Source organism: Channa argus, unplaced genomic scaffold (assembly GCF_033026475.1).
Source record: "Channa argus isolate prfri unplaced genomic scaffold, Channa argus male v1.0 Contig066, whole genome shotgun sequence".
NCBI classification, from domain to species: Eukaryota; Metazoa; Chordata; class Actinopteri; order Anabantiformes; family Channidae; genus Channa; species Channa argus.
Window position 1 is genome coordinate 158,713 of NW_027125285.1, and position 19,829 is coordinate 178,541.

At 46.7% G+C, this 19,829-nt stretch overlaps 10 non-coding genes across 10 annotated transcripts; all 10 read left to right on the plus strand.

Moving 5' to 3' along the window:
• The first annotated feature begins 1,487 nt into the window (after positions 1–1,487).
• trnak-uuu (transfer RNA lysine (anticodon UUU)) lies at positions 1,488–1,560 on the plus strand. The gene has a single exon. It is a non-coding gene; the product is annotated as a tRNA-Lys (tRNA).
• Positions 1,561–4,756: 3,196 nt separating this feature from the next.
• trnak-uuu (transfer RNA lysine (anticodon UUU)) lies at positions 4,757–4,829 on the plus strand. The gene has a single exon. It is a non-coding gene; the product is annotated as a tRNA-Lys (tRNA).
• A 650-nt stretch (positions 4,830–5,479) lies between these two features.
• On the plus strand, positions 5,480–5,586 carry trnal-caa (transfer RNA leucine (anticodon CAA)). The gene is made up of 2 exons: positions 5,480–5,517; positions 5,542–5,586. It is a non-coding gene; the product is annotated as a tRNA-Leu (tRNA).
• A 476-nt stretch (positions 5,587–6,062) lies between these two features.
• Positions 6,063–6,135, plus strand: trnak-cuu (transfer RNA lysine (anticodon CUU)). The gene has a single exon. It is a non-coding gene; the product is annotated as a tRNA-Lys (tRNA).
• Positions 6,136–8,043: 1,908 nt separating this feature from the next.
• Positions 8,044–8,116, plus strand: trnak-cuu (transfer RNA lysine (anticodon CUU)). Its single transcript has one exon. It is a non-coding gene; the product is annotated as a tRNA-Lys (tRNA).
• Positions 8,117–12,342: 4,226 nt separating this feature from the next.
• Positions 12,343–12,449, plus strand: trnal-caa (transfer RNA leucine (anticodon CAA)). The gene is made up of 2 exons: positions 12,343–12,380; positions 12,405–12,449. It is a non-coding gene; the product is annotated as a tRNA-Leu (tRNA).
• A 476-nt stretch (positions 12,450–12,925) lies between these two features.
• On the plus strand, positions 12,926–12,998 carry trnak-cuu (transfer RNA lysine (anticodon CUU)). Its single transcript has one exon. It is a non-coding gene; the product is annotated as a tRNA-Lys (tRNA).
• Positions 12,999–14,855: 1,857 nt separating this feature from the next.
• trnak-uuu (transfer RNA lysine (anticodon UUU)) lies at positions 14,856–14,928 on the plus strand. The gene has a single exon. It is a non-coding gene; the product is annotated as a tRNA-Lys (tRNA).
• Positions 14,929–18,848: 3,920 nt separating this feature from the next.
• trnal-caa (transfer RNA leucine (anticodon CAA)) lies at positions 18,849–18,955 on the plus strand. Its single transcript has 2 exons — positions 18,849–18,886; positions 18,911–18,955. It is a non-coding gene; the product is annotated as a tRNA-Leu (tRNA).
• Positions 18,956–19,431: 476 nt separating this feature from the next.
• Positions 19,432–19,504, plus strand: trnak-cuu (transfer RNA lysine (anticodon CUU)). Its single transcript has one exon. It is a non-coding gene; the product is annotated as a tRNA-Lys (tRNA).
• The last annotated feature ends 325 nt before the right edge of the window (positions 19,505–19,829 follow it).

Below are 19,829 nucleotides of genomic sequence, written 5' to 3' on the forward strand. Positions count from 1 at the left end.
TTGGCCAGACTAAGAGACAGAGATGGGAAGGATGTGCAGCAGGTTAGGGTGATTAACGATAAGGATGGAAATAAATTGACAGGTGCCAAGATTGTGATGGGAAGATGGAACGAGAACTTTTTAAGAGTTAATCAATGAGGACAATGAAAGGGAACAAAGAGTAGAAGAGGTGACTGGTGTGGAGCAGGAAGTAGCCAAGATTGGTAATAGTGAAGTGAGGGGGACGTTGAAGAGGATGAAGAGTGGAAAGGCAGCGGGTCCTGATGACATACCTGTGGAGGTATGAAAGTGTCTAGGAGAGGTGGCAGTAGAGTTTTTGACTAGTTTGTTTAACAAGATCTTGGAGAGTGAGAGGAGGGCCGAGGACTGGAGGAGAAGTGTACTGGTGCCCATTTTTAAGAACAAGGGAGATGAGCAGAGCTGTGGCAACTACAGAGGAATAAAGTTGATGAGCCACACAATGAAGTTGTGGGAAATAGTAGTGGAAGCTAGGCTAAGGGCAGAGGTGAGCAATATGGTTTCATGCCTAGAAAGAGTCCAACAGATGAAGTATTTGCTTTGAGGATGCCGATGGAGAAATACAGAGAAGGTCATGGGGAGTTGCATTGTGTCTTCGTAGACTTAGAGAAAGCGTATGACAGGGTGCCGAGAGAGGAGCTGTGGCATTGTATGAGGAATTCTGGAGTGGCAGAGAAGTATGTTAGAGTGATGGAGGACATGTATGAAAGCTGTAAGACCGTGGTGAGGTGTGCTGTAGGTGTGACAGAGGAGTTCAAGGTGGTGGTGGGTCTGCATCAAGGATTGGCTCTGAGCCCCTTCTTCCTTGCTCTGGTGGCGGACAGGCTGACAGATGAGGTTAGACTGGAATCTCCGTGGACTATGATGTTTGCGGATGACATTGTGATTTGTAGTGAGAACAGGGAGCAGGTGGAGGAAAATCTAGAGAGATGGAGGTCTGCTCTGGAAAACTGAGATGTGTGTTAATGAGAGGGACCCAGGTGGAACGGTGAGGTTACAGGGGGCAGAGGTGAAGAAGGTGCAGGACTTTAAGTACTTAGGGTCAACGGTTCAGAGCAACGGAGAGTGTGGGAAAGAGGTGAAGAGGCCACTGCAATCAGGTTGGAACGGGTGGACAAAAGTGTCAGGTGTGTTGTGTGATAAAACAGTGTCAGCGAGAATGAAAGGAAGCCACCGTCTCAAGACGGTGGTGAGACCAGCGATGTTGTTCGGCTTAGAGACAGAGGCACTGAAGAAAACACAGGAGGCAGAGCTGGAAGTAGCAGAGCTTAAGATGTTGAGGTTAGTTCAAAGCAATATACTCCAAGCCTAAGACTTACTGTCTGGAGGAAGTTGCAGAAAACAAACGGCTAAATAGTTACAGCTGATCTAAGAGCGATTGCTGAAACAAAGTGGGACTTTGCTCAAAGACGCCTGGAAATATGTTGCTTCATTGAAGGTCAAAGGGTCTTTTCAGGGTCCTCTTTGAGGCCCGGCTAGCTCAGGCGGTAGAGCATGAGACTTTTAATCTCAGGGTTGTGGATTCGAGCCCCACGTTGGGCGTGGTGCTTTTAATACGGCCACACTGGATAAGATCTCGGACCAACACTACAACTCCACAAAACCTTGATTTCTTGTACAGCTGAAAATGAAAGTCACTTCCTGCAATTACACACAGTAATGTAGCCAAATTACAGTCGGCTTTCTCAGGGGAGCTGATTTCACAAATTGGGATATGGAAAATGACTTTACCTGACTAGATACCAGTCGGAGTACCGCAATTTTGTTGTCGTTTATACACGTAACCATGTTTCCAATCAGCTGTCTCAAACTGTGCATAAGCGTAACAAAAGGCTGCAAGCCCTACGATGGATGCTGAGGTTTTTGAAAAAGTAGCAATTCAAAAAATCCAGCTGCAACTGCAGCCAGACATGGCCACCCGTACAAACGTTTTGCCAAACAATATCGATCATCGAACCAACACTCCAACTGAAACCCACTAAACTCACAAACAAGAGCTTCACTCACTTCATTACACTGTCAAAAGTTGCGCAAAGTCCCGACTGACGGCCCTTTCCAGCTGAGACAAAGGTGAGTATTGCAACAAATTGAGACTTTCCTCAAGAACACCTTGAGTATGTTGATTGAATTAGAGAATAACAACCTAATGACTTAGTTCCACTGTCCTAAAGAGTCGGCGCCCACCAACGGCTGTCAGGATGGCAGAGCGGTCTAAGGCGCCAGACTCAAGGAAGAACTCCTTCCCCAAAGGGACTTCTGGTCTCCAGTGGAGGTGTGGGTTCAAATCCCTCTCCTGACATTACTTTGATCTGCATGTTGCTAATGATTTAGACATATTTGTATTGAACAACTTTGAAAACTTTAACAACTCGTGATTTCTTTTGTTGCACAAAGCAAAAGACATGGCAACACTATTGCATAATCCTTCTCTACCATATACCATTGTGCTGCTGAGATAATGCTGCCGCAACATTCTTACGAGAGTGCACCTCGGGCACTCCTGGCAGTAATTTCTGACCACGCGCACAACTGACCCTCCACATCAACTCACGTCAAGTAAGGTGGCCATGATGTGCATGCAAACGATTAGTTCGAAGCAATTTATTCCAAGCCTAAGACTTACTGTCTGGAGGAAGATGCAGAAAACAAACGGCTAAATAGTTGCAGCTGATCTAAAAGTGATTGCTGAAACAGAGTGGGACGTTGCTTAAACACGCCTGGAAAAATGTTGCTTTATTGAGGGTCAAAGGGTCTTTTCAAGTGTCCTTTTAACGGCCCGGCTAGCTCAGTCGGTAGAGCATGAGACTCTTAATCTCAGGGTCATGGGGACGAGCCCCACGTTTGATTTTGGCCACACTGGAGAAGATCTGGGACCAACACTAAAACTGCAGAACAACTTGATTTCTTGTACAGCTGAAAATGAAAGTCACTGGGGGACTTTCATAGGGAACACCGAGGGTACTCGGTGTGTCATGTGGAAACAGGAAAGTGGACAAGGTGATTTGGGGGCAGAACGAGGAACTTTAGGAGTGTATACAGAGAAAAAGGTTAGCTAAGAAGAAGTGGGACACTGCGAGGACTGAAGAGAGTCGACAAGAGTACAGGGAGATGCAGCGTAAGGTGAAGGTAGAGGTGGCAAAGAGCATATGAGGACTTGTATGCTAGGTTGGACACTAAAGAGGGAGGGGTGGATTTGTTCAGGTTGGCCAGACTAAGAGACAGAGATGGGAAGGATGTGCAGCAGGTTAGGGTGATTAACGATAAGGATGGAAATAAATTGACAGGTGCCAGGATTGTGATGGGAAGATGGAACGAGAACTTTTTAAGAGTTAATCAATGAGGAAAATGAAAGGGAACAAAGAGTAGAACAGGTGACTGGTGTGGAGCAGGAAGTAGCCAAGATTAGTAAGAGTGAAGTGAGGAGGATGTTGAAGAGGATGAAGAGTGGAAAGGCAGCGGGTCCTGATGACATACCTGTGGAAGTATGAAAGTGTCTAGGAGAGGTGGCAGTAGAGTTTCTGACTAGTTTGTTTAACAAGATCTTGGAGAGTGAGAGGAGGGCCGAGGACTGGAGGAGAAGTGTACTGGTGCCCATTTTTAAGAACAAGGGAGATGAGCAGAGCTTGGCAACTACAGAGGAATAAAGTTGATGAGCCACACAATGAAGTTGTGGGAAATAGTAGTGGAAGCTAGGCTAAGGGCAGAGGTGAGCAATATGGTTTCATGCCTAGAAAGAGTCCAACAGATGAAGTATTTGCTTTGAGGATGCCGATGGAGAAATACAGAGAAGGTCATGGGGAGGTGCATTGTGTCTTCGTAGACTTAGAGAAAGCGTATGACAGGGTGCGAGAGAGGAGCTGTGGTATTGTATGAGGAATTCTGGAGTGGCAGAGAAGTATGTTAGAGTGATGGAGGACATGTATGAAAGCTGTAAGACCGCGGTGAGGTGTGCTGTAGGTGTGACAGAGGAGTTCAAGGTGGCGGTGGGTCTGCATCAAGGATCGGCTCTGAGCCCCTTCTTCCTTGCTCTGGTGGCGGACAGGCTGACAGATGAGGTTAGACTGGAATCTCCGTGGACTATGATGTTTGCGGATGACATTGTGATTTGTAGTGAGAACAGGGAGCAGGTGGAGGAAAATCTAGAGAGATGGAGGTCTGCTCTGGAAAACTGAGATGTGTGTCAATGAGAGGGACCCAGGTGGAACGGTGAGGTTACAGGGGGCAGAGGTGAAGAAGGTGCAGGACTTTAAGTACTTAGGGTCAACGGTTCAGAGCAATGGAGAGTGTGGAAAAGAGGTGAAGAGGCCACTGCAATCAGGTTGGAACGGGTGGACAAAAGTGTCAGGTGTGTTGTGTGATAAAAGAGTGTCAGCGAGAATGAAAGGAAGCCACCGTCTCAAGACGGTGGTGAGACCAGCGATGTTGTTCGGCTTAGAGACAGCGGCACTGAAGAAAACACAGGAGGCAGAGCTGGAGGTAGCAGAGCTTAAGATGTTGAGGTTCTCTTTGGGAGTAACGAGGATAGACAGGATCAGTAATGAGGACAAACGGTTAGTTCAAAGCAATATACTCCAAGCCTAAGACTTACTGTCTGGAGGAAGTTGCAGAAAACAAACGGCTAAATAGTTGCAGCTGATCTAAGAGCGATTGCTGAAACAAAGTGGGACGTTGGTCAAAGACGCCTGGAAATATGTTGCTTCATTGAAGGTCAAAGGGTCTTTTCAGGGTCCTCTTTGAGGCCCGGCTAGCTCAGGCGGTAGAGCATGAGACTTTTAATCTCAGGGTCGTGGGTTCGAGCCCCACGTTGGGCGTGGTGCTTTTAATACGGCCATACTGGATAAGATCTGGGACCAACACTAAAACGGCACAAAAGCTTGATTTCTTGTACAGCTGAAAATGAAAGTCACTTCCTGCAATTACACACAGTAAAGTCGCCAAATTACAGTCGGCTTTCACAGGGGACCTGATTTCACAAATTGGGATATGGAAAATGACTTTACCCGACTAGATACCAGTCGGAGTACCGCAATTTTGTTGTCGTTTATACACGTAACCATGTTTCCAATCAGCTTTCTCAAACTGTGCATAAGCGTAACAAAAGGCTGCAAGCCCTACGATGGATGCTGAGGTTTTTGAAAAAGTAGCAATTCAGAAAATCCAGCTGCAACTGCAGCCAGACATGGCCACCCGTACAAACGGTTTGCCAAACAATATCGATCATCTAACCAACACTCCAACTGAAACCCACTAAACTATCAAACAAGAGCTTCACTCACTTCATTACACTGTCATAAGTTGCGCAAAGTCCCGACTGACGGCCCTTTCCAGCTGAGACAAAGGTGAGTATTGCAACAAATTGAGACTTTCCTCAAGAACACCTTGAGTATGTTGATTGAATTAGAGAATAACAACCTAATGACTTAGTTCCACTGTCCTAAAGAGTCGGCGCCCACCAACAGCTGTCAGGATGGCCGAGCGGTCTAAGGCGCCAGATTCAAGGAAGAACTCCTTACCCAAAGGGACTTCTGGTCTCCAGTGGAGGTGTGGGTTCAAATCCCTCTCCTGACATTTATTTTATCTGCATGTTGCTAATGATTTAGACATATTTGTATTGAACAACTTTGAAAACTTTAACAACTCGTGATTGTCTTTTGTTGCACAAAGCAAAAGACATGGCAACACTATTGCATAATCCTTCTCTACCATATACCGTTGTGCTGCTGAGATAATGCTGCCGCAACATTCTTACGAGAATGCACCTCGGGCACTCCTGCCAGTAATTTCTGACCACGCGCACAACTGACCCTCCACATCAACTCACGTCAAGTGAGGTGGCCATGATGTGCATGCAAACGATTAGTTCGAAGCAATTTATTCCAAGCCTAAGACTTACTGTCTGGACGAAGATGCAGAAAACAAACGGCTAAATAGTTGCAGCTGATCTAATAGTGATTGCTGAAACAGAGTGGGACTTTGCTTAAACACGCCTGGAAAAATGTTGCTTTATTGAGGGTCAAAGGGTCTTTTCAGGTATCCTATTAGCGGCCCGGCTAGCTCAGTCGGTAGAGTATGAGACTCTTAATTTCAGGGTCGTGGGTTCGAGCCCCACGTTGGGCGGGGTCTCTTTTGATTATGGCCACACTGGAGAAGATCTGGGACCAACACTAAAACTGCAGAATAACTTGATTTCTTGTACAGCTGAAAATGAAAGTCACTGGGGGACTTTCATAGGGAACACCGAGGGTACTCGGTGTGTCATCTGGAAAGAGGAAAGTGGACAAGGTGATTTGGCGGGAGAACGAGGAACTTCAGGAGTGTATACAGAGAAAAAGGTTAGCTAAGAAGAAGTGGGACACTGCGAGGACTGAAGAGAGTCGACAAGAGTACAGGGAGATGCAGCGTAAGGTGAAAGTAGAGGTGGCAAAGAGCATATGAGGACTTGTATGCTAGGTTGGACACTAAAGAGGGAGAGGTGGATTTGTTCAGGTTGGCCAGACTAAGAGACAGAGATGGGAAGGATGTGCAGCAGGTTAGGGTGTTTAACGATAAGGATGGAAATAAATTGACAGGTGCCAGGATTGTGATGGGAAGATGGAAGGAGAACTTTTTAAGAGTTAATCAATGAGGAAAATGAAAGGGAACAAAGAGTAGAAGAGGTGACTGGTGTGGAGCAGGAAGTAGCCAAGATTAGTAAGAGTGAAGTGAGGAGGACGTTGAAGAGGATGAAGAGTGGAAAGGCAGCGGGTCCTGATGACATACCTGTGGAGGTATGAAAGTGTCTAGGAGAGGTGGCAGTAGAGTTTCTGACTAGTTTCTTTAACAAGATCTTGGAGAGTGAGAGGAGGGCCGAGGACTGGAGGAGAAGTGTACTGGTGCCCATTTTTAAGAACAAGGGAGATGAGCAGAGCTGTGGCAACTACAGAGGAAAAAAGTTGATGAGCCACACAATGAAGTTGTGGGAAATAGTAGTGGAAGCTAGGCTAAGGGCAGAGGTGAGCAATATGGTTTCATGCCTAGAAAGAGTCCAACAGATGAAGTATTTGCTTTGAGGATGTCGATGGAGAAATACAGAGAAGGTCATGGGGAGTTGCATTGTGTCTTCGTAGACTTAGAGAAAGCGTATGACAGGGTGCCGAGAGAGGAGCTGTGGAATTGTATGAGGAATTCTGGAGTGGCAGAGAAGTATGTTAGAGTGATGGAGGACATGTATGAAAGCTGTAAGACCGCGGTGAGGTGTGCTGTAGATGTGACAGAGGAGTTCAAGGTGGCGGTGGGTCTGCATCAAGGATCGGCTCTGAGCCCCTTCTTCCTTGCTCTGGTGGCAGACAGGCTGACAGATGAGGTTAGACTGGAATCTCCGTGGACTATGATGTTTACGGATGACATTGTGATTTGTAATGAGAACAGGGAGCAGGTGGAGGAAAATCTAGAGACATGGAGGTCTGCTCTGGAAAACTGAGATGTGTGTCAATGAGAGGGACCCAGGTGAAACGGTGAGGTTACAGGGGGCAGAGGTGAAGAAGGTGCAGGACTATAAGTACTTAGTGTCAACGGTTCAGAGCAACGAAGAGTGTGGAAAAGAGGTGAAGAAGCCACTGCAATCAGGTTGGAACGGGTGGACAAAAGTGTCAGGTGTGTTGTGTGATAAAAGAGTGTCAGCGAGAATGAAAGGAAGCCACCGTCTCAAGACGGTGGTGAGACCAGCGATGTTGTTCGGCTTAGACACAGCGGCACTGAAGAAAACACAGGAGGCAGAGCTGGAGGTAGCAGAGCTTAAGATGTTGAGGTTCTCTTTGGGAGTAACGAGGATGGACAGGATCAATAATGAGGACAAACGGTTAGTTCAAAGCAATATACTCCAAGCCTAAGACTTACTGTCTGGAGGAAGTTGCAGAAAACAAACGGCTAAATAGTTGCAGCTGATCTAAGAGCGATTGCTGAAACAAAGTGGGACGTTGGTCAAAGACGCCTGGAAATATGTTGCTTCATTGAAGGTCAAAGGGTCTTTTCAGGGTCCTCTTTGAGGCCCGGCTAGCTCAGTCGGTAGAGCATGAGACTCTTAATCTCAGGGTCGTGGGTTCGAGCCCCACGTTGGGCGGGGTCTCTTTTGATTATGGCCACACTGGAGAAGATCTGGGACCAACACTAAAACTGCAGAACAACTTGATTTCTTGTACAGCTGAAAATGAAAGTCACTGGGGGACTTACATAGGGAACACCGAGGGTACTCGGTGTGTCATCTGGAAACAGGAAAGTGGACAAGGTGATTTGGCGGCAGAACGAGGAACTTCAGGAGTGTATACAGAGAAAAAGGTTAGCTAAGAAGAAGTGGGACACTGCGAGGACTGAAGAGAGTCGACAAGAGTACAGGGAGATGCAGCGTAAGGTGAAGGTAGAGGTGGCAAAGAGCATATGAGGACTCTCATGCTAGGTTGGACACTAAAGAGGGAGAGGTGGATTTGTTCAGGTTGGCCAGACTAAGAGACAGAGATGGGAAGGATGTGCAGCAGGTTAGGGTGATTAACGATAAGGATGGAAATAAATTGACAGGTGCCAGGATTGTGATGGGAATATGGAAGGAGAACTTTTTAAGAGTTAATCAATGAGGAAAATGAAAGGGAACAAAGAGTAGAAGAGGTGACTGGTGTGGAGCAGGAAGTAGCCAAGATTAGTAAGAGTGAAGTGAGGAAGACGTTGAAGAGGATGAAGAGTGGAAAGGCAGCGGGTCCTGATGACATACCTGTGGAGGTATGAAAGTGTCTAGGAGAGGTGGCAGTAGAGTTTCTGACTAGTTTGTTTAACAAGATCTTGGAGAGTGAGAGGAGGGCCGAGGACTGGAGGAGAAGTGTACTGGTGCCCATTTTTAAGAACGAGGGAGATGAGCAGAGCTGTGGCAACTACAGAGGAATAAAGTTGATGAGCCACACAATGAAGTTGTGGGAAATAGTAGTGGAAGCTAGGCTAAGGGCAGAGGTGAGCAATATGGTTTCATGCCTAGAGAGAGTCCAACAGATGAAGTATTTGCTTTGAGGATGCCGATGGAGAAATACAGAGAAGGTCATGGGGAGTTGCATTGTGTCTTCGTAGACTTAGAGAAAGCGTATGACAGGGTGCCGAGAGAGGAGCTGTGGTATTGTATGAGGAATTCTGGAGTGGCAGAGAAGTATGTTAGAGTGATGGAGGACATGTATGAAAGCTGTAAGACCGCGGTGAGGTGTGCTGTAGGTGTGACAGAGGAGTTCAAGGTGGCGGTGGGTCTGCATCAAGGATCGGCTCTGAGCCCCTTCTTCCTTGCTCGGGTGGCGGACAGGCTGACAGATGAGGTTAGACTGGAATCTCCGTGGACTATGATGTTTGCGGATGACATTGTGATTTGTAGTGAGAACAGGGAGCAGGTGGAGGAAAATCTAGAGAGATGGAGGTCTGCTCTGGAAAACTGAGATGTGTGTCAATGAGAGGGACCCAGGTGGAACGGTGAGGTTACAGGGGGCAGAGGTGAAGAAGGTGCAGGACTTTAAGTACTTAGGGTCAACGGTTCAGAGCAATGGAGAGTGTGGAAAAGAGGTGAAGAGGCCACTGCAATCAGGTTGGAACGGGTGGACAAAAGTGTCAGGTGTGTTGTGTGATAAAAGAGTGTCAGCGAGAATGAAAGGAAGCCACCGTCTCAAGACGGTGGTGAGACCAGCGATGTTGTTCGGCTTAGAGACAGCGGCACTGAAGAAAACACAGGAGGCAGAGCTGGAGGTAGCAGAGCTTAAGATGTTGAGGTTCTCTTTGGGAGTAACAAGGATAGACAGGATCAGTAATGAGGACAAACGGTTAGTTCAAAGCAATATACTCCAAGCCTAAGACTTACTGTCTGGAGGAAGTTGCAGAAAACAAACGGCTAAATAGTTGCAGCTGATCTAAGAGCGATTGCTGAAACAAAGTGGGACGTTGGTCAAAGACGCCTGGAAATATGGTGCTTCATTGCAGCGTAAGGTGAAAGTAGAGGTGGCAAAGAGCATATGAGGACTTGTATGCTAGGTTGGACACTAAAGAGGGAGAGGTGGATTTGTTCAGGTTGGCCAGACTAAGAGACAGAGATGGTAAGGATGTGAAGCAGGTTAGGGTGTTTAACGATAAGGATGGAAATAAATTGACAGGTGCCAGGCTTGTGATGGGAAGATGGAAGGAGAACTTTTTAAGAGTTAATCAACGAGGAAAATGAAAGGGAACAAAGAGTAGAAGAGGTGACTGGTGTGGAGCAGGAAGTAGCCAAGATTGGTAAGAGTCAAGTGAGGAGGACGTTGAAGAGGATGAAGAGTGGAAAGGCAGCGGGTCCTGATGACATACCTGTGGAGGTATGAAAGTGTCTAGGAGAGGTGGCAGTAGAGTTTCTGACTAGTTTCTTTAACAAGATCTTGGAGAGTGAGAGGAGGGCCGAGGACTGGAGGAGAAGTGTACTGGTGCCCATTTTTAAGAACAAGGGAGATGAGCAGAGCTGTGGCAACTACAGAGGAAAAAAGTTGATGAGCCACACAATGAAGTTGTGGGAAATAGTAGTGGAAGCTAGGCTAAGGGCAGAGGTGAGCAATATGGTTTCATGCCTAGAAAGAGTCCAACAGATGAAGTATTTGCTTTGAGGATGTCGATGGAGAAATACAGAGAAGGTCATGGGGAGTTGCATTGTGTCTTCGTAGACTTAGAGAAAGCGTATGACAGGGTGCCGAGAGAGGAGCTGTGGAATTGTATGAGGAATTCTGGAGTGGCAGAGAAGTATGTTAGAGTGATGGAGGACATGTATGAAAGCTGTAAGACCGCGGTGAGGTGTGCTGTAGATGTGACAGAGGAGTTCAAGGTGGCGGTGGGTCTGCATCAAGGATCGGCTCTGAGCCCCTTCTTCCTTGCTCTGGTGGCAGACAGGCTGACAGATGAGGTTAGACTGGAATCTCCGTGGACTATGATGTTTACGGATGACATTGTGATTTGTAATGAGAACAGGGAGCAGGTGGAGGAAAATCTAGAGAGATGGAGGTCTGCTCTGGAAAACTGAGATGTGTGTCAATGAGAGGGACCCAGGTGAAACGGTGAGGTTACAGGGGGCAGAGGTGAAGAAGGTGCAGGACTATAAGTACTTAGGGTCAACGGTTCAGAGCAACGAAGAGTGTGGAAAAGAGGTGAAGAAGCCACTGCAATCAGGTTGGAACGGGTGGACAAAAGTGTCAGGTGTGTTGTGTGATAAAAGAGTGTCAGCGAGAATGAAAGGAAGCCACCGTCTCAAGACGGTGGTGAGACCAGCGATGTTGTTCGGCTTAGACACAGCGGCACTGAAGAAAACACAGGAGGCAGAGCTGGAGGTAGCAGAGCTTAAGATGTTGAGGTTCTCTTTGGGAGTAACGAGGATGGACAGGATCAATAATGAGGACAAACGGTTAGTTCAAAGCAATATACTCCAAGCCTAAGACTTACTGTCTGGAGGAAGTTGCAGAAAACAAACGGCTAAATAGTTGCAGCTGATCTAAGAGCGATTGCTGAAACAAAGTGGGACTTTGCTCAAAGACGCCTGGAAGTATGTTGCTTCATTGAAGGTCAAAGGGTCTTTTCAGGGTCCTCTTTGAGGCCCGGCTAGCTCAGGCGGTAGAGCATGAGACTTTTAATCTCAGGGTCGTTGGTTAGAGCCCCACTTTGGGCGTGGTGCTTTAATTACGGCCACACTGGATAAGATCTGGGACCAATGCTAAAACTGCACAAAACCTTTATTTCTTGTACAGCGGAAAATGAAAGTCACTTCCTGCAATTACACACAGTAAAGTAGCCAAATTACAGTCGGCTTTCACAGGGGAGCTGATTTCACAAATTGGGATATGGAAAATGACTTTACCCGACTAGATACCAGTCGGAGTGCCGCAATTTTGTTGTCGTTTATACACGTAACCATGTTTCCAATCAGCTTTCTCAAACTGTGCATAAGCGTAACAAAAGGCTGCAAGCCCTACGATGGATGCTGAGGTTTTTGAAAAAGTAGCCATTCAGAAAATCCAGCTGCAACTGCAGCCAGACTTGGCTACCCGTACAAACGTTTTGCCAAACAATATCGATCATCTAACCAACACTCCAACTGAAACCCACTAAACTCACAAACAAGAGCTTCACTCACTTCATTACACTGTCATAAGTTGCGCAAAGTCCCGACTGACGGCCCTTTCCAGCTGAGACAAAGGTGAGTATTGCAACAAATTGAGACTTTCCTCAAGAACACCTTGAGAATGTTGATTGAATTAGAGAATAACAACCTAATGACTTAGTTCCACTGTCCTAAAGAGTCGGCGCCCACGAACGGCTGTCAGGATGGCCGAGCGGTCTAAGGCGCCAGACTCAAGGAAGAACTCCTTCCCCAAAGGGACTTCTGGTCTCCAATGGAGGTGTGGGTTCAAATCCCACTCCTGACAATACTTTTCTCTTCATGTTGCTAATGATTTAGACAAGTTTGTATTGAACAACTTTGAAAACTTTAACAACTCGTGATTGTCTTTTGTTGCACAAAGCAAAAGACATGGCAACACTATTGCATAATCCTTCTCTACCATATACCATTGTGCTGCTGAGATAATGCTGCCGCAACATTCTTACGAGAATGCACCTCGGGCACTCCTGGCAGTAATTTCTGACCACGCGCACAACTGACCCTCCACATCAACTCACGTCAAGTGAGGTGGCCATGATGTGCATGCAAACGATTAGTTCGAAGCAATTTATTCCAAGCCTAAGACTTACTGTCTGGAGGAAGATGCAGAAAACAAATGGCTAAATAGTTGCAGCTGATCTAAAAGTGATTGCTGAAACAGAGTGGGACTTTGCTTAAACACGCCTGGAAAAATGTTACTTTATTGAGGGTCAAAGGGTCTTTTCAGGTGTCCTTTTAGCGGTCCGGCTAGCTCAGTCGGTAGAGCATGAGACTCTTAATCTCAGGGTCGTGGGTTAGAGCCCCACGTTGGGCGGGGTCTCTTTTGATTATGGCCACACTGGAGAAGATCTGGGACCAACACTAAAACTGCAGAACAACTTGATTTCTTGTACAGCTGAAAATGAAAGTCACTGGGGGACTTTCATAGGGAACACCGAGGGTACTCGGTGTGTCATCTGGAAACAGGAAAGTGGACAAGGTGATTTGGCGGCAGAACGAGGAACTTCAGGAGTGTATACAGAGAAAAAGGTTAGCTAAGAAGAAGTGGGACACTGCGAGGACTGAAGAGAGTCGACAAAAGTACAGGGAGATGCAGCGTAAGGGGAAGGTAGAGGTGGCAAAGAGCATATGAGGACTTGTATGCTAGGTTGGACACTAAAGAGGGAGAGGTGGATTTGTTCAGGTTGGCCAGACTAAGAGACAGAGATGGGAAGGATGTGCAGCAGGTTAGGGTGATTAACGATAAGGATGGAAATAAATTGACAGGTGCCAAGATTGTGATGGGAAGATGGAACGAGAACTTTTTAAGAGTTAATCAATGAGGACAATGAAAGGGAACAAAGAGTAGAAGAGGTGACTGGTGTGGAGCAGGAAGTAGCCAAGATTGGTAATAGTGAAGTGAGGGGGACGTTGAAGAGGATGAAGAGTGGAAAGGCAGCGGGTCCTGATGACATACCTGTGGAGGTATGAAAGTGTCTAGGAGAGGTGGCAGTAGAGTTTTTGACTAGTTTGTTTAACAAGATCTTGGAGAGTGAGAGGAGGGCCGAGGACTGGAGGAGAAGTGTACTGGTGCCCATTTTTAAGAACAAGGGAGATGAGCAGAGCTGTGGCAACTACAGAGGAATAAAGTTGATGAGCCACACAATGAAGTTGTGGGAAATAGTAGTGGAAGCTAGGCTAAGGGCAGAGGTGAGCAATATGGTTTCATGCCTAGAAAGAGTCCAACAGATGAAGTATTTGCTTTGAGGATGCCGATGGAGAAATACAGAGAAGGTCATGGGGAGTTGCATTGTGTCTTCGTAGACTTAGAGAAAGCGTATGACAGGGTGCCGAGAGAGGAGCTGTGGCATTGTATGAGGAATTCTGGAGTGGCAGAGAAGTATGTTAGAGTGATGGAGGACATGTATGAAAGCTGTAAGACCGTGGTGAGGTGTGCTGTAGGTGTGACAGAGGAGTTCAAGGTGGTGGTGGGTCTGCATCAAGGATCGGCTCTGAGCCCCTTCTTCCTTGCTCTGGTGGCGGACAGGCTGACAGATGAGGTTAGACTGGAATCTCCGTGGACTATGATGTTTGCGGATGACATTGTGATTTGTAGTGAGAACAGGGAGCAGGTGGAGGAAAATCTAGAGAGATGGAGGTCTGCTCTGGAAAACTGAGATGTGTGTTAATGAGAGGGACCCAGGTGGAACGGTGAGGTTACAGGGGGCAGAGGTGAAGAAGGTGCAGGACTTTAAGTACTTAGGGTCAACGGTTCAGAGCAACGGAGAGTGTGGGAAAGAGGTGAAGAGGCCACTGCAATCAGGTTGGAACGGGTGGACAAAAGTGTCAGGTGTGTTGTGTGATAAAACAGTGTCAGCGAGAATGAAAGGAAGCCACCGTCTCAAGACGGTGGTGAGACCAGCGATGTTGTTCGGCTTAGAGACAGAGGCACTGAAGAAAACACAGGAGGCAGAGCTGGAAGTAGCAGAGCTTAAGATGTTGAGGTTAGTTCAAAGCAATATACTCCAAGCCTAAGACTTACTGTCTGGAGGAAGTTGCAGAAAACAAACGGCTAAATAGTTACAGCTGATCTAAGAGCGATTGCTGAAACAAAGTGGGACTTTGCTCAAAGACGCCTGGAAATATGTTGCTTCATTGAAGGTCAAAGGGTCTTTTCAGGGTCCTCTTTGAGGCCCGGCTAGCTCAGGCGGTAGAGCATGAGACTTTTAATCTCAGGGTTGTGGATTCGAGCCCCACGTTGGGCGTGGTGCTTTTAATACGGCCACACTGGATAAGATCTCGGACCAACACTACAACTCCACAAAACCTTGATTTCTTGTACAGCTGAAAATGAAAGTCACTTCCTGCAATTACACACAGTAATGTAGCCAAATTACAGTCGGCTTTCTCAGGGGAGCTGATTTCACAAATTGGGATATGGAAAATGACTTTACCTGACTAGATACCAGTCGGAGTACCGCAATTTTGTTGTCGTTTATACACGTAACCATGTTTCCAATCAGCTTTCTCAAACTGTGCATAAGCGTAACAAAAGGCTGCAAGCCCTACGATGGATGCTGAGGTTTTTGAAAAAGTAGCAATTCAAAAAATCCAGCTGCAACTGCAGCCAGACATGGCCACCCGTACAAACGTTTTGCCAAACAATATCGATCATCGAACCAACACTCCAACTGAAACCCACTAAACTCACAAACAAGAGCTTCACTCACTTCATTACACTGTCAAAAGTTGCGCAAAGTCCCGACTGACGGCCCTTTCCAGCTGAGACAAAGGTGAGTATTGCAACAAATTGAGACTTTCCTCAAGAACACCTTGAGTATGTTGATTGAATTAGAGAATAACAACCTAATGACTTAGTTCCACTGTCCTAAAGAGTCGGCGCCCACCAACGGCTGTCAGGATGGCAGAGCGGTCTAAGGCGCCAGACTCAAGGAAGAACTCCTTCCCCAAAGGGACTTCTGGTCTCCAGTGGAGGTGTGGGTTCAAATCCCTCTCCTGACATTACTTTGATCTGCATGTTGCTAATGATTTAGACATATTTGTATTGAACAACTTTGAAAACTTTAACAACTCGTGATTTCTTTTGTTGCACAAAGCAAAAGACATGGCAACACTATTGCATAATCCTTCTCTACCATATACCATTGTGCTGCTGAGATAATGCTGCCGCAACATTCTTACGAGAGTGCACCTCGGGCACTCCTGGCAGTAATTTCTGACCACGCGCACAACTGACCCTCCACATCAACTCACGTCAAGTAAGGTGGCCATGATGTGCATGCAAACGATTAGTTCGAAGCAATTTATTCCAAGCCTAAGACTTACTGTCTGGAGGAAGATGCAGAAAACAAACGGCTAAATAGTTGCAGCTGATCTAAAAGTGATTGCTGAAACAGAGTGGGACGTTGCTTAAACACGCCTGGAAAAATGTTGCTTTATTGAGGGTCAAAGGGTCTTTTCAAGTGTCCTTTTAACGGCCCGGCTAGCTCAGTCGGTAGAGCATGAGACTCTTAATCTCAGGGTCATGGGGACGAGCCCCACGTTTGATTTTGGCCACACTGGAGAAGATCTGGGACCAACACTAAAACTGCAGAACAACTTGATTTCTTGTACAGCTGAAAATGAAAGTCACTGGGGGACTTTCATAGGGAACACCGAGGGTACTCGGTGTGTCATGTGGAAACAGGAAAGTGGACAAGGTGATTTGGGGGCAGAACGAGGAACTTTAGGAGTGTATACAGAGAAAAAGGTTAGCTAAGAAGAAGTGGGACACTGCGAGGACTGAAGAGAGTCGACAAGAGTACAGGGAGATGCAGCGTAAGGTGAAGGTAGAGGTGGCAAAGAGCATATGAGGACTTGTATGCTAGGTTGGACACTAAAGAGGGAGGGGTGGATTTGTTCAGGTTGGCCAGACTAAGAGACAGAGATGGGAAGGATGTGCAGCAGGTTAGGGTGATTAACGATAAGGATGGAAATAAATTGACAGGTGCCAGGATTGTGATGGGAAGATGGAACGAGAACTTTTTAAGAGTTAATCAATGAGGAAAATGAAAGGGAACAAAGAGTAGAACAGGTGACTGGTGTGGAGCAGGAAGTAGCCAAGATTAGTAAGAGTGAAGTGAGGAGGATGTTGAAGAGGATGAAGAGTGGAAAGGCAGCGGGTCCTGATGACATACCTGTGGAAGTATGAAAGTGTCTAGGAGAGGTGGCAGTAGAGTTTCTGACTAGTTTGTTTAACAAGATCTTGGAGAGTGAGAGGAGGGCCGAGGACTGGAGGAGAAGTGTACTGGTGCCCATTTTTAAGAACAAGGGAGATGAGCAGAGCTTGGCAACTACAGAGGAATAAAGTTGATGAGCCACACAATGAAGTTGTGGGAAATAGTAGTGGAAGCTAGGCTAAGGGCAGAGGTGAGCAATATGGTTTCATGCCTAGAAAGAGTCCAACAGATGAAGTATTTGCTTTGAGGATGCCGATGGAGAAATACAGAGAAGGTCATGGGGAGGTGCATTGTGTCTTCGTAGACTTAGAGAAAGCGTATGACAGGGTGCCGAGAGAGGAGCTGTGGTATTGTATGAGGAATTCTGGAGTGGCAGAGAAGTATGTTAGAGTGATGGAGGACATGTATGAAAGCTGTAAGACCGCGGTGAGGTGTGCTGTAGGTGTGACAGAGGAGTTCAAGGTGGCGGTGGGTCTGCATCAAGGATCGGCTCTGAGCCCCTTCTTCCTTGCTCTGGTGGCGGACAGGCTGACAGATGAGGTTAGACTGGAATCTCCGTGGACTATGATGTTTGCGGATGACATTGTGATTTGTAGTGAGAACAGGGAGCAGGTGGAGGAAAATCTAGAGAGATGGAGGTCTGCTCTGGAAAACTGAGATGTGTGTCAATGAGAGGGACCCAGGTGGAACGGTGAGGTTACAGGGGGCAGAGGTGAAGAAGGTGCAGGACTTTAAGTACTTAGGGTCAACGGTTCAGAGCAACGGAGAGTGTGGAAAAGAGGTGAAGAGGCCACTGCAATCAGGTTGGAACGGGTGGACAAAAGTGTCAGGTGTGTTGTGTGATAAAAGAGTGTCAGCGAGAATGAAAGGAAGCCACCGTCTCAAGACGGTGGTGAGACCAGCGATGTTGTTCGGCTTAGAGACAGCGGCACTGAAGAAAACACAGGAGGCAGAGCTGGAGGTAGCAGAGCTTAAGATGTTGAGGTTCTCTTTGGGAGTAACGAGGATGGACAGGATCAATAATGAGGACAAACGGTTAGTTCAAAGCAATATACTCCAAGCCTAAGACTTACTGTCTGGAGGAAGTTGCAGAAAACAAACGGCTAAATAGTTGCAGCTGATCTAAGAGCGATTGCTGAAACAAAGTGGGACTTTGCTCAAAGACGCCTGGAAGTATGTTGCTTCATTGAAGGTCAAAGGGTCTTTTCAGGGTCCTCTTTGAGGCCCGGCTAGCTCAGGCGGTAGAGCATGAGACTTTTAATCTCAGGGTCGTTGGTTAGAGCCCCACTTTGGGCGTGGTGCTTTAATTACGGCCACACTGGATAAGATCTGGGACCAATGCTAAAACTGCACAAAACCTTTATTTCTTGTACAGCGGAAAATGAAAGTCACTTCCTGCAATTACACACAGTAAAGTAGCCAAATTACAGTCGGCTTTCACAGGGGAGCTGATTTCACAAATTGGGATATGGAAAATGACTTTACCCGACTAGATACCAGTCGGAGTGCCGCAATTTTGTTGTCGTTTATACACGTAACCATGTTTCCAATCAGCTTTCTCAAACTGTGCATAAGCGTAACAAAAGGCTGCAAGCCCTACGATGGATGCTGAGGTTTTTGAAAAAGTAGCCATTCAGAAAATCCAGCTGCAACTGCAGCCAGACTTGGCTACCCGTACAAACGTTTTGCCAAACAATATCGATCATCTAACCAACACTCCAACTGAAACCCACTAAACTATCAAACAAGAGCTTCACTCACTTCATTACACTGTCATAAGTTGCGCAAAGTCCCGACTGACGGCCCTTTCCAGCTGAGACAAAGGTGAGTATTGCAACAAATTGAGACTTTCCTCAAGAACACCTTGAGTATGTTGATTGAATTAGAGAATAACAACCTAATGACTTAGTTCCACTGTCCTAAAGAGTCGGCGCCCACCAACGGCTGTCAGGATGGCCGAGCGGTCTAAGGCGCCAGACTCAAGGAAGAACTCCTTCCCCAAAGGGACTTCTGGTCTCCAGTGGAGGCGTGGGTTCAAATCCCACTCCTGACATTAATTTTATCTGCATGTTGCTAATGATTTAGACATATTTGTATTGAACAACTTTGAAAACTTTAACAACTCGTGATTGTCTTTTGTTGCACAAAGCAAAAGACATGGCAACACTATTGCATAATCCTTATCTACCATATACCATTGTGCTGCTGAGATAATGCTGCCGCAACATTCTTACGAGAATGCACCTCGGGCACTCCTGGCAGTAATTTCTGACCACGCGCACAACTGACCCTCCACATCAACTCACGTCAAGTGAGGTGGCCATGATGTGCATGCAAATGATTAGTTCGAAGCAATTTATTCCAAGCCTAAGACTTACTGTCTGGAGGAAGATGCAGAAAACAAACGGCTAAATAGTTGCAGCTGATCTAAAAGTGATTGCTGAAACAGAGTGGGACTTTGCTTAAACACGCCTGGAAAAATGTTGCTTTATTGAGGGTCAAAGGGTCTTTTCAGGTGTCCTATTAGCGGCCCGGCTAGCTCAGTCGGTAGAGCATGAGACTCTTAATCTCAGGGTCGTGGGTTCGAGCCCCACGTTGGGCGGGGTCTCTTTTGATTATGGCCACACTGGAGAAGATCTGGGACCAACACTAAAACTGCAGAACAACTTGATTTCTTGTACAGCTGAAACTGAAAGTCACTGGGGGACGTTCATGGGGGACGTTCATAGGGAACACCGAGGGTACTCGGTGTGTCATCTGGAAAGAGGAAAGTGGACAAGGTGATTTGGGGGCAGAACGAGGAACTTTAGGAGTGTATACAGAGAAAAAGGTTAGCTAAGAAGAAGTGGGACACTGCGAGGACTGAAGAGAGTCGTCAAGAGTACAGGGAGATGCAGCGTAAGGTGAAGGTAGAGGTGGCAAAGAGC